This window comes from Mustela nivalis (assembly GCF_964662115.1).
Source record: "Mustela nivalis genome assembly, chromosome: 12".
In the NCBI taxonomy this organism is placed as follows: Eukaryota; Metazoa; Chordata; class Mammalia; order Carnivora; family Mustelidae; genus Mustela; species Mustela nivalis.
The window spans coordinates 100,098,573-100,113,142 of NC_139031.1; the positions used below are offsets into that span (position 1 = coordinate 100,098,573).

Genomic DNA, 14,570 nt, shown 5'->3' on the forward strand with positions numbered 1-14,570 from the left:
CTCTGAAGCAAATAATACATTATATGTTAATTTTTAAAAAGCCAAAATCATTCATATCCTACAAGTAAATAAAATAAGCCAAAGGCAAAAGTTAAGCAAATGCCAAACAAATACAAACAGCAATAGAAAAGTTTAAGGTCGAAATCATTCATGTTACAGGTAGAAATGAGACAGCCATCATTTTAAATTGCCACATAAAAATTTATGTGGCAAACTATTATCTGTCTGGAAATTTAAATTAAAAATAGAGATAGAAAATATGACAAAACCAGGATACTAGAAGAAATAAAAGTTTCATTGAGCCTTTGTTAAGCAAGTAAACAAATGTTTCAAAAGGTTTCAAGAAATCTTATTAATGCAATGAATTACAATTATTTGAAAGATAAGTTTTTAATTTTTTACCTTTAAAAAATATTTTTTAAAGATTTTATTTATTTGTCAGACAGAGATCACAAGTAGGCAGAGAGGCAGGCAGAGAGATAGAGGGAAGCAGGCTCCTCGCTGAGTAGAGAGCCTGATGCGGGGCTTGATCCCAGGACCCCAAGATCATGACCTGAGCCGAAGGCAGAGGCTTAACCCACAGAGCCACCCAGGTGCCCCTAATTTTTTACCTTTTAAACAGCAAGTATCACTTTATTTCTAGCGTCCATGAGAAATTTTTAGAAAACTATTTAATTTTAGGTCACATATTAAATCTCGATATATTTGGAAAAACATGTTGTCTGTCATCAGTAAAACAAAATTACAGATAATGGTAAAGATTTAATTAAAGAATTCTTCCAATTAGAAATTTTATAATGACCTTCTAAAACAACTTCTGGGTCAAAAGGGAAATAAAAATTGTGTATATTAAAAATAATGGAAAATTTTAAAGTTTGCTTTAATAGACCTTAGTTTTTGGAGCAGTTTTCAGGGCACAGCAATACTGAACAGGAGGTACAGAGATCCAGGGGCTCAAATGATGTCATGCCCACATGATTGGACTCCCTCCATGCTCGCCCTCCTTCCTCTGGGCTGGCTTCCTCTTCTCTCTGGTAAGCTCTTCTCCCCGATACAAGGATGCCCCAGGGGGCACCAGGTTAGGAATGTCTGTCCTTTCTTCCTGTAATCCCAGCATGGTAAGGAAAAAAAAAAAAAGAAGTGTTTTAGAAAAGCAGGAAAATTCCTTTTATAGAAAAGTCTTTGCTAACACAACACCTTGATGGGCCTCTGTCAATGTGGAAGTATAGCCTGGGTCCACCGCCAGTTGGGCTAGAGGTAGAGGAATCAGGTACCTTATTATGCAAACCAGGACACTGCAGGGGAGGAGAAGAGCAGATACAATTAAGAACATCCCTGGGCCAACACGTATAACCTGGCATTATTCCCTGTAAACCTAAGCATATGCTCGGCTTCTGAAGGAATGAAGCCAAGAGGCAGCTAAACTGTTGTGCTTAACTAACACACACACACACACACACTAAGATGTCTCACCTGGAAATTGACTGACCATAGCAACTGTTGGCCTAAGAGGAGGAGCAACTGAAACTCTCCTCCATGGCTGGCCGAAGTATGAGATGGTTCTGATAGGTACTTACACAGGGAAATGAAAGCATGAAACCCAAGGACTTGCACATGACTGTTCACAGGAGCTTAATTTGTAATAGCTCAAACCAGAGCAACCCAAATCCATCAGTGCCTAAGTGGATAAATTGTGGAGTGTGATACAATGAAATGTAGGCTATAAAGACAAATAGCTATCATTGGACACAACGATGTGGATAAATCTCAAAATTATTACACTGAGTGAAAGAGCCAAGCCAAAAAAGAGAGAACATATTATAAGATTCTATTTACATAAAATCTAGAAACACGGGCTAACTTAGAGAGAGAGAGAGCAGATCGGCAGTTGTTTGGGAATGGGGTGGAGAAAGGAATGGATGGAAAAGGCCACAAGGAATGTTTAGGGGGTGATGGAAATGTTGTTTGAGAGGTGGTGGTTGCAGGGGGTGCATATCTGTCAAAACTGATGAAGTTATACACTTAAATATGTGCAGTTTTGTGCATTTCATGTAACTCAAAAAAGTTGGAAACTTCCTTAAAAATAAAAGTAAATTGTTTCGAAAGGGGGGTTTGGAGTAGAAGGGTGGAAAGGAGGAGGCAGAGGGGGAGTGATGAAACCCAAAAAGAAGTTGAGGCTGGAACTAACAGGACACTGGTCAGTGCACAGTCCCCAATAGAGTTGGGGCCCCAGGAGAAGGGGTACCAGAAGGCTCTAAAACAAGTGAAGTCTGACAGTCTAAGTTACCTGCTGTGTTACTCTATGATATAACCCGCATGCTTATACCATCAATCTTTATTAAGGACTGTAAATGGCCTGGGATGAGGGCTATATAGAGGAAATAAAGGACCTGAATCTCTCTGAGTAGATCTAGGATGATGGGACGGGGACAGCTAAAATATGCAAGATGGGAGAAAGATCCAGGATTCGTTGGAAGCAGTAAATCAGTCTGAGATGACCTGGGGAAATACCTGACTTTCAAGAATCCCCACTGAGATTCGAAACTTGGCTCAATGTCCCATTCCACAGAGAATGGGGGGTTTGAGATACTGTCATCTACCTCCCCAAGGATGCTACATCCCCACTGACACGAGAGTTACATGACTATGTCAAAGGGCAATGGTTACTTCATTCCCACTGAGCACCACTTCCTGTGGCCATTGCGCCTTATAACAGTGATCAACAGAGGCCATGGTCAGATACCCAAGGTCATTGGCCTGCTTCTTCATCAGCAGTTTCAAATGTAGATGATTCTGGGAAAAGGGAGAGGAGAGAATGGTGGAGGAAGGGAAGAAGGGAATGCGTTTTCAAGTTTCAATTTCCACACCTACTGTACTGGTACTGAAGATATGGTGTTGAACAAGACAGACGATTCCTCTTTACCCAGAGCTGAGAGGCCAGCAGGAATGCAGACTTTAAATCAGGAAGAGCAAAGCATGTCAGAATAAAGGAGGAGGGAATTCTGACATGAATTTAAAATAACTGAGCCTAGAGGGCTTCCCAGGGAAGTGAAGTTGGGATGAGATTTTTAAAATGAACAAGGAATGACGCTCCACCCCAAACCTTCAGGCCTTGCCAAGAAGCCCCCCATTTCCCTGGTTAACAAGGTTCATCCAGGCTGCTGACAGATAGTCTGGCACCAACAATTTGTGCACTGACCAAGCTGGATGCTGTCCTGAATATTGCTGTGACAAAGCAATGCGTCCTATTGGTTTGACCTCCACAGTTTTGTCACTCACCCACAGTGGGCTCCTGTGTTCCCAAACTGATGAAACACCAGGAAGTACACCGGAACATTTTAAATCAGACCCTGCCTTTCTGGGAGTTGTAGCATTGGATGGCACAAAATGACCACAGATGGACACAATGGAAGGTGACAGTGGACATCCCTTCAACCTTCACACTTATTCTTTGGATTCTGCTTCTTCATCTGTTCCTATATACAGACATTCAGCTATGAATCCCCACCATCAGGGGCATTTTTGTCCAGTTCTCTGAATGAGTCTATTGCTCTGCCACACAGCAGTAAGTGGTAGACTGTGACACTGGTTCACCATTGATCATACCTTCCAGCCCTCTCTCCTCTGAGTGATCCCTTCCCACACTGATTCTGAGTTTGATGAGCAGGGGTTTGATAAGCACTTGTCCACTGGGTCTTGTCCTTCCAGAACGTTCCCTCTTGGAATTCACCATTCTATAGAGAAGTTCTGGCTCTCCTGTTGTGAGAGTGGGGCCACATGAAGAAGAACTGAGGTAATTCAGTACACAGTTAGCACCCAGGCCTTTCAGAACCTTCCAGGCCAGCCTAACTATCAGCTGGATGAACCCACAGGAGTGGGCCCAGCAGATACCAACGAGGAGCAGAGAAACCATCTCACTGAGCCTGACCAAATTCACAGGACCTTAAGAAAGAATACACTGTCATTGTTTTAGACTTAAAAATACTGAAGTGCTTTCCATACAGCAATATTTATCATATAGATGAGAGCCTCAGGCCTGGTTCTACAGGATCCATTCCAAACATAGTCTCCTTTACACGGCACTGACATTTGTTTCATTCTTAGGAATGAGTAAATCTTAGGATGAATGAATCTTAGGATGGTGTCTCCAGGCTTTGATTTCCCTCAAGAGAAGTATTTTTGGTGTTTTGTTTTGTTTTTTCGGTTTGGTCAGAGAGAACTTTGAAGGATTCAGGACCCTTCTCTTATAAAATTGTAGATGAGCATCTTGTGACAGCTGCGGTGATAAAGCAGATTTAAAAGATAAAAGATTTAAAAAATCTTTTATGGTTTCCAACCACACTCCTTTAGTTAGAACTTGGTCATATGGCCCCAGCTAACTGAAAGGGAGGCTGGGGAATGTCATTTTTCTGTAAGGAGGAACATAGAGAATGGGTCTGGGAAACATCTGGCTGACTTCCAGTATACCAAGCTAAGGGACAGCAAGGGACAGCCAAAGTCTTTATCTCCTCCTACATTAGCTCTTGTGTTTTAAAAGATCAATATGCTTTAGGCACTTACTGTGTTTTTCAGCATATCCTTATCTAAACTATAATTAGTCAAAATTTCTCCTGAGAGAATACTTACAGTTCATATCTCTGATAGGGACCCTCATCTTGAATATATTAATAACTCCTAAAATCAATAAGAAAAAAAGAAAAACAATTCATTTGTTTTAATGTTCAAAAGACTTGAAAAGGCATTTCATAGAATAATATATCATAATGGTCAAGAAATGTGTGAAAAGGTGCCCAACATCACTTCTTATCAGGAAAACACAAATTAAAACCAAAATGAGATCCACTTTAGAGCCATCAGAATGGTGAAATTTTTCAATTCTTCTTTTTTTTTACCAACTTTGGAGAGAAAGTAGAGCAAATTGGAATTCTCATATGTAGTCGTGGGATCATAAAGCTTTACAACCACTTTAGAAAAGTTTTTGGCAGTTTTCACCAAACATATACATAAACTGTAACCCAGCAATTTCTAGCTTAAGAATTGAGTGGATTCCAACTTAAAAAAATTGAGGGTGTATATCCAGGAAGGACCATGTATCTGAGTTTTCACAGAGCTCTATTTATAATAGCAAAAAACTGGGATATACTAACGAAATGCAATCTTCAGTAGCTACACTGGAGATCTGTGCATTTCAATTGTATATAAATTTTTTAAAAATCTGAACTTTTTAAAGTTCCATTTATTGAGGAATAGTTCATATAGAGTAAGTTTTCCCCTTTTTGTTCAGTTTAGGTCCATGAGTTTTAACAAATGTATACATCACTCTAATCAAGATATAGTATTTCTCTATCACGCCAAAAGATTCCTTGTGGTGCTTTGTAGTCAGTTCCCCCATCCCACACCCCTAGCATTCACTGATCTGATTTCTGTGTCCATAATTTTTTGTCTCCTGAGGAGGTCATATAAATGGAACCATATTTATGTAGAAGTTTTTGTCGAGCTTTTTTTCATGCAACGTAATGCTTTTCAGGTCCATTAGTAATGCACTTATTGGTAATTAATTCCTTGTTATTGTTGAGTAGTAATCCATGGTATGGATTTAGCACACCTTGTTTATGCATTCACCTGTTGATGGATATTAGAGTCGCTTACAGGTTGGGTCAGTTATGAATAAAACTGCTATAAATATTTACATAGAAATGTCATTTGGACATATATTTTTATTTCTCTTGGAAAAATACCTAGGAGTAAGATTACTAGGTCAAGAAGTCAAGAAGGTATTGAACTTTACAAGAAACTTCCGAACTTTTTCCAAAGTGGCCATAGTATTTTTTATTGCCTCCAGCAATGAATGAGAGTTCTAGTTGGTCTCCATCCCCATCCAGCACTTGGTACTGTCAATTTATTCCAATTTTAAGCATTCCAAATTGTATGTAGTATCGTTTTGATTGTAATTTGTCTTTACCTAAAACTAATGACATTGAGCATCATTCATCTGTTTATTTGCTGTCTGCAGATCTTTTCTTGTGAAGTGACTATTCAGATCTTTTGTTCATTATTTATTGGGTTGGTTGATTTCTAGCAAACAGTATATGAAAATTATATATGCTATAAACAAGCCCTTTTTTAGTTACATGTTTTGCTAATAATCTCTGCCAGTATGTAGCTTGGCTTTTCATTTTCTTTTCTTTCTTTTTTTTTTTTTTTAAGATTTTAATTATTTATTTGAAAGAGACAGAGAGAACACAAGTGGGAAAGGGCAGAGGAAGAAGCAGGCTCTGCATTGAGTAGAGAGCCCGATGTAGGGCTCAATCCCAGGCTGGGATCATGACCTGAGCCAAAGGCTGACACTTAACCTATTGAGTTACCAACGTGCCCCTGGCTTTTTATTTTCTTGACAGTGTCTTTCAAAAAGCAAATGTTTTTAATTTTAATGATATTCAATTTATCAATTTTTATTTTATGATTCATGTTTTCTGTGTCCTAAGACATATTTGTTTACCTCAAAGTCACACAAATTTCTTCTATATTTTCTTTTGGGAGTGCTAAAAATTTTAGATCTGTGCCTTTCCCAGTCTATTATCTCCCAGCTCCAAATTAATTCTCTTTGCCTGCTCTATGAAAATGGATCCAGGCCCATTAAATATTTTTCCTTTGCCTACTTCCATTGAGGCCCTGTCAAGAGATGTTACTAGAGAACCTGCAGGAGAAAAGGGATTTTACCTTCTGATTTTATAGTGCTCATGCCACAGCCTCTTGGAGTACACATAGCTACTCCAGGGCTACCTCCTGCAGGGAACTGCAGTCAGAGCATCAAGCAACCAGTGACATTCCTTGATCGTTCCCAAGGGCAGTTGGGTAGCCCAGTGCCTTTGGAGAGACACCATGCTGTGAACAAGTTGTACAGGGCAGCTTTCCAGCATGTTCCACCACCCCAGAACCACAGAGATTCTTTGCCATCCAAGGACCCACAGCCATTCCCTAACAATGTCTAGAACTTAGCCCTGGAGAAAATGGTTTCTCTTGATAATTGCTATGCCTCCATTCTTCAGAGATTTTATTTTTTACAAACCAATCCACTGTTACTTTAATCCCTGAATATAAAACCAATCATTTTTATATTTAACTTTTCATAATTTTGTATGGTATGGGATATTAGTAAATGATACCACGTACATACCCAGTGTTCTAGAGGCATTTGTTGGAAAGATTATTCCTTCTCCATTTAGTTACCTTGGAATCATGGTCAAAAATCAATGGACTGTAGATATGCATATCTCTGCTTGGTATTAGTGTTCTGTTCCATCTATCTATTTGTCTATTATTTCATCAATATCATGCTGTCTTGATTATTGTGATTTAATATGAAATCTTGAAACCAGCTAGTATGAACTGTTCAAATTTGTTCTCTCTCAGTATTATTTTAGCCATTTTAGGTCCTTTTCTTTTAGATGTGGAATCAGCTTACCAATCCTTACCAAAAACATGGTTGATTGGGATTACATTGATCAATTTGGCATGAACCAACATCTTAATATAGAGATTTACAATCCATGATCATGATAAGCCCCACTTTGATATCACTCATGAATCAATTTTAGCATTCATATCTGGCACATATTCTGTACAAAGTGTAAGGTATTTTTAGTATTAAGTATTTTATATTAAGTACAGTAAGTACATTAATATTAGATTAAGTATTTCATATTTTGTTGTTATAAAATGGTACTTCAAATTATTTAATTTTAATTTTTAACTTTTTTAAATAGTGACTTTGTATCCCATGACCTTGTTAAATTTGTCTGTTAGTTATAGGAGCTTTTTTCGTAGATATTTTGAAACTTTCTGTGGCCTTAATTGGCACTGTTTAATCCTTTAGTTCTTTGGGATGGAACTGCTGTAACAAAGTGCTATAGATCAGGTGGCTGGTAAACAACAATAATTTATTTCTTATATTTCTGGAGGCTGCTAAGTCCAAGATAAGAATATCAGCATTGTCAGGTTCTAGAGAGAGCCCTTTTCTGGGATTGTGGACTATGTGGAAAAAAGAGAGATAGCTAACTTTCTGGCCTTTTTAAAATTCCATTCATGCCATTTCCATCTATATGATTCAACTACTTTCCATGGGTCTCACCTCTAAACACCATCACACTGAGATTAGAGTTTCAATATATGAAACTTTGTGGGGATCACAAACATACAGTCCTTTGCATCTTCATAGAACATCATTGATCTGCAGATAAAAATAGATGTATTTATTTATTTCCATCTGTATGCCTTTTCTCCCCTTTATCTTCCCTTATTGCATTGGCTAACAACTCCACTAAAAATGTTGAATAGGAGTTTTAAGAGCAGAGACTGACTTTCTTTGCTTACAAAGAGAAAAGTGTTTGAAAGGATGAAAGCATTCAATCTTTCATTAAGATACAATAATTAGATATACCAACTATACGTTTCCCCTATATGCCTTTCATCATGTTAAGGAAGTCCCTGTTTATTCCAAATTTTCTGAGGGTTTTATCATAAAGGGATCTTAAATTCTGTTAAGTGCGTTTTGTGCATTTACTGTGATTATCATATGATTTTTCTCTTTAGCCTTTCATATTTTGAATTACATCACTTGGTTTTCTAATGTTGAATTTGAATATCAGGGATTCCTAAATCTAAAAAAAACCTGTTCTTTGTTCCAAGGAAGATGTTATACAGATTATCAATGAACATAAAATTGGTAATTATTAGCTATGATTTATGGCACAGACTTTGAGTTTCATTCATTTAGTCCATCCTGAAACATCTATTGAGATCTACCATTCTTCTGAATGAGGTAGTTAGGGATATCTGTGCTTGGCTTTCTGATGAGATAGTTCTGGCTTTCTCAGTTTTTAGCTATATGACCTTCAGCGAGTCATTTAACTCTTCAGAGCCTCATTTTTAAAAAATCCATCAAACAGAAACAGTAATTACACTGACCTTTCCCTAGATCCCCACAGGGCTCATTTCTTTCAGTTCTGCTCTCATGACACCATTGTACAGAAGCCTCCCTTGACCACCCATGAAATTATGGCCCTTCTCTCACTCTCTTATCCCCAGCTTTTTTCCATAAAACTTGGAATACGAATTCATACCTTCTGAGCCCCTCCAGTATAATTTAAGCTTCATAAGTTCAAAGCCTTCTTCTGCTTTGAACACTAGTGCCCAAAGCCTAGAATTATACATGATATGCAGATATAGCCAAAATATATGTTGCATGAAGAGTAAACTAAACGAGACTCTACATGTAAAGCATGTAAACCTTATCTGGCCCAAAGTAGATACTCATTAAAATTAATTATTATTATAAATATTTATTCTTCATTGTGCTTTCTCCTATCATCATAAATTGTCAGGTGGCCCACTCAAATAGGGTATTTAAGGAGGCAAATATATAAATGGATTCTTTAGAAAAGGTGACTTGAGATGGGGAAGCTGTCAGGAAAATTAATGAGGGAGAGTAATGCCCCTGGGAGTAGCAGCATCAAGGAGCTCTCATCATTGTAGATTTAAGGGACAAGGAGAGGGAATGGCTAGGTAATGCAGAAAGAGCAGCTGTAGCTGGAAGAGAGGGCCATCTGACAACACTGGCAGACTTGGGTGGAAGAATACCATACCCCAATGCAATGAAATGAATACCCAGCATCATTGCTTCCAATCACTGGCTGAGTCCAGAAACTAGAGGACCGGGCTGACCCCACTGAGTCATTCCATAAAGGACAGTCTCTCAGAGAACAGAGCAGAGTACAGAGGTGTGGAAAGAGTCTAGAGAGGAACATGGAAACTATCCACGCCACTATCCACCGCCTGCAACACATAATGCACTTGTATGAGTTCAAATTCTCAACAACCAGGAAATTTTACAAAGTGCTACCCTTCCAGGCTACCTTCTAGAAGCATCTTTTTGCCTAATCCTTTCCCTCCCTGACCTACTAGCTTCAGGAGTGTTGCTTGGCTGTGATGAATGCCTTGGGTGAATGTGCTTTGTTCCTCTAAGACTCTATGAAGAGCATTTTCATGCAGACTGTGGTAGTGCTCCCAGGCAATTTCCTGATTCCCTTCTCCTGATCTGCATCTCTTGCCATACAAAATAAAAGAGAGCTGTGAACCCAGCAGTCTCCTGTGTTCATGCTGCAGTACAGTATGTCTGTGCATTGTTAAGCAGCTGCCACAATTTCCCCCAGAGGTTGCTACATTTCAGAGCTGGATGAGGTAATAGGGATATTTAGCCCAAGTTAAGCTTGTAAAAGTGCTTTGGGAATCTTTGGAATGAAAAGAACTGTGCATACCCAAAGAGTTTGTTATTAATTACACAATATATGCCCAGGGTTGGAAAAAGATCTTCACATGGGTGTCTCCTGCTAGTAAACATGACTACTTCTTTGCATGGATTAATCTGAGAACTGAAATGCAAAACAATAAACTTCAGGCAGTGATTAGTGGTGGAAAACTTGAGATCATTTCCCTACCTACGAGATGGGAATACTGATGACTGTCATGTCATCAAGACTGGGGGAGGGTGTGATGGCAATAACATGTATGAATTAATTTATGAGTAGTTCTTTTGAGGTGTCAGATAATGTTCTTGGAAAGTGGCTAGATCATTCCAAGGATCCTTACAGAGCTATCCTCCTAAAACCAAAATACAACTTCTCCCTCCATCTGGGTTATATCTTGGAAAACAGCCAGGCATGACTCAGTTAATTGAGTGGACTACGGAGTCTGAAGACAGTGAGACTGAGGAGGGGCTGGGACCTTAAAACCAGGCCTTCCCTCCTGGGGTGAGACAGGTGGTAGGCAGCTTGACCCAGCTGCTGATGCTTGGAGGAAGTCCAGCCCAGCAGGCAGAGTTTAGTGTCCAAGAGGGAGAAAGAGACCAGGCCAATAGTCAATTTCAGAGGGTCTAACTGAAGTGTCCTCACTAGAACAGTACAACAAGGAATGACAGGTACAGCGATGTTCAACCAGACCAGAGCCACTGTGAATATCTTTCGGCAAGGTCAGTGGTCACCAACATGAGGCTCAAACTCAGATTTTTATTCTACAGAGGGAAGGCAAGCAATTTTAAGTCAGGGTCTGCAAGGAGAGAAGAAGACCACGAAGAAAGACAACCAGGTGCAGGGAACAGTCCCAGACGTGTCATGATCTAGATTTCCTAACCTAGAGTGTATTTGGGGAAGGCAGTCTGATTAGAAGGGGAAATTTGAGAGTGTGTTTACATATAATTTTATCTAAGATTGATAAATAACAGTTTTCTATATCATAGAATGTAGTAATTACAGAAGAAGCCCTACTTATACTCATCCATACACACACACAGGCTACTTCCATGCACTTGTACTAGCCCAAAGCTAGCCATCAGCATTGAAGTCCAAAATTAGGGCAGACAAGCAGACAGCACTATTGTGGTGAGAATCTCAGTTCAGTCAGCCTTGCCAAGCGCCAGGTGGTGTCTAAAAGGCCCATCCTAATACGCTTCCTGTGTTTCTGACTTTCACTCCTAACGGTCCTTTTCCCCTGCATGCATAATACAAAGGAAAGTCTTGTTGAATTATCATCTTTGCAGCATTCCCTGAGGTACACAGCCATACATATATTAAGTGATCAATAAATATCTGAAGTTGGATACTTGAACAGAATGATGTATTCAAGACTCTCCCCATCCGATACAGCCCATCAGCCACCTCCCCCCACCTCCCCACCAGTAATCCAACGCCCATCTGCCATGGAGGTGGTTCTTGAGCCCCATTCTGTTCAGGGGTTTCTGGCCCGGGAGCACTTAGGCAAACCTGTTTGACCCCAGCCTCTTTCTTCACAGACTGAGTCAGTTTCATGGGCAAGAGTCTTTGAGAATCCATACGATGAGTCTTCAGTTAGAAAACCCAAGCTCCCAACACAGAGCTGGCTCCTTGTGTCCATGACCATTGGCTTCATCCTCAACAGAATCTTACTGAGATAAGTAAGACATCCCAGTACACCTCCAAACCTAGGCTGTGCATCAGGATGACCTGTGCTAATAAATAGAGATGTCTGGACCCACCCAGGGAGATGTAATTCTGTAAGCATGGGATGGTATCTGGGCAGGAATGTCATCAAAAGGCAGGAATGCCATCAAATTCCAGATGACAGCCATTTTGGAATGAAAACGATTGCTAAGAGTTCCAAGACAATGGACTCTTCCCTATGAAGCAATGAAGAGAATTCGAATCCAGGAAACACAGGTCTTTCCCACTGTATTGTGTTCTATACCCCAAATTGTACAGTTCTGCACACCACTGCATGTTATCTGTGCTTTTCTCCCTCACTTGAGAACCCAGCAACCAGGATGTGATTAATGTCTGTTGCAGGCTTGGCAGAAGTACTCCTTAACAGCAGCCCTAAACAAGGAGACTCTGGCCCTGTGTTGTGTGCGGATTTCAGGGATCTGTCCTAAGTGTCAACTAAATTCATCTTGACCTTAGAACAGCTGTTTCCACTTAATTTTTCAGAGCCATAGATGGTAATCAACTTACAGCAAATCTTGGTCTCAAATACAGCCACCTGGCTTCCCAGAGCAAAACCGGCAGCATTGCAGCAAATCTCTAGGCGGAAAACTTTGAGAAAAGCAGAGAAATGGAATGCATTGTAAATGCCAGGCATTGTAGGTGCTCAGAAAGAAAACTTGATTTAGATCAGAAAGATTGCAAGATGCATTCGATAATCAAGGACTTGGCAGGATCTGAGCATCAGGATTCCCTTAGGAGATAGATAGAGTTCAGACACTGGGGGATCCTGTTCCCCAGATTTGAATGTGCATACAAACCACCTCGGGTCTTGTTAAGATGCAGCTTCAGCTTCAGTGGTGGGTCCTGAGACTCTGCATTTCTGAAAGTGTCCTGCATAAGGCTGATGATACCGCAGACCCAAGGGCCACATTTTGACCCAGCAGCAGAATTTTGACCCAAATTCTGTAGACAAATTATCAGCTTTGATAAATTATCAGCTGAAAGCCACAGTGACTTTGCCTTCCATCAGGTCATCCAAGGGACAATGACTTTCTTATCCATTGAGATGCAAAGTAATTTTGTATCCTCTGGTACCTCTTTCTAATGAGAGTCCTAAGAGAACCTGTCAGGTAGACTCTGATGTTTTGCAATTGTTAAGTAAAGGTGATGTTAAGATGATTTCAAATCTGGAATAAAACTTAAGTCTGTTTCTTGGGCAATGTTTAATTCAAGCTCTAATTTATTTTATTTTTATCTTATTTGTTTGGTGGAGGGAGTTTTGGTTCAGGAACATCATTTATACCTTTCTTAGATTCAAAAGAAGAGTTGGATTTTAGTAGGACATGGGGAAATATTCAGCTCAGTGCCTCCACCATATTCTGTTCCCAGTTCTTGTGACAAACGGTGGCTGGCGAGTTTTGGACTGTTGCCTGCCCTCATAGGTCCACGTAGGGGTTGAATTCAGGACTGGAATGCATTAGAAAATCCATGGTAAAGAAACCGAGCAATCAGCCAGTGAATGTGACTAACAGGGAGAGCCAATTTGGTTAAGGTGTTGCCTCAAATCCCCCAAATATGACACACACTGGCCCAACGCATTCCCTAAGGGATGGAACCATGGCCGTGGTTTTATATGACTATCTGAGCCTTCCCCTCCTCCAGCTCTGACAGCTCCTGTGGCATTATCCTCCTTACCATGGCATTTCTATAAGTCAAAATTTAATATATATTTGTTTAGAACTTTCCGGTGTAGTCATAAGGAGGAAAAATAAATTGTTCCCAAAAAATCTTGCTCGGATTTATAAATAGAATATGGAATTTATTAGAATCAAGTTCCTAGAATCTACCATGTGGTCTATCACCTTGCTGTAAGAATGACTAATACTTATATATCCCAGATTACTAGGAGCTTATATGCTATGTATAATAAGCATTAGAGAAAGGAATTCTATAACTTTTTTGAAGAATGTCACTTGCTGTTAAGTGCTCCTACAGTAAGGAAATTCTGCCACCTGACTGTATTTCTTTGCACTGAAAGTTTTAAAAGAAGAAAGGAACAGAAGATCACAACCCAACTACCATGAATCCATTTCTAGTATCACACTTGTTACTGTTCATCTTTTTTAACATATTCCCTTTGGGGCCTAGAACAGAATGACAAAACCACCACTCAGTCTTACAAACAAACCAGCCTTTATGAGCAAAACCACAATGTTCCCAGTATTAACAGCTTCCGGGCATTCTTTTTCGATCGATATAAATAAAATGTGGGGATTTTTAAAATCTATGTTGGTAAAGAACATATAAACTTGCGTATTCAAAGAAAAGACAGAGGCCTATACTAGCCAATGTGGTAGGCAATGGCCACATCAGTTATTTCCATACAAATCTAAATTAATGAAAATTTAATTATATAAAAAGTTCAGTTCCCCAATCACACTAACCCCATTTCCAGTGCTTAGTATGTACAGCTAGTATCTATCATATTAGCGCAGACATAGAACACGTCCACTATCAGAAAAAAGTTTTACTGGACCATGTTTTCATCTAGGGTTGAAC

General features: G+C 39.6%; 1 long non-coding RNA gene across 2 annotated transcripts; it reads right to left on the reverse strand.

Moving 5' to 3' along the window:
• Positions 1–884: 884 nt before the first annotated feature.
• Positions 885–12,128, reverse strand: LOC309845056. 2 transcript variants are annotated; one of them, XR_014301006.1, is made up of 3 exons: positions 12,068–12,128; positions 4,627–4,674; positions 885–1,102 (listed from the first exon to the last, which is right to left on the reverse strand). It is a non-coding gene; the product is annotated as an uncharacterized lncRNA (long non-coding RNA). The 2 variants fall into 2 exon arrangements; XR_014301007.1 differs by having other exon boundaries at positions 11,817–12,102.
• Between the last annotated feature and the right edge of the window lie 2,442 nt (positions 12,129–14,570).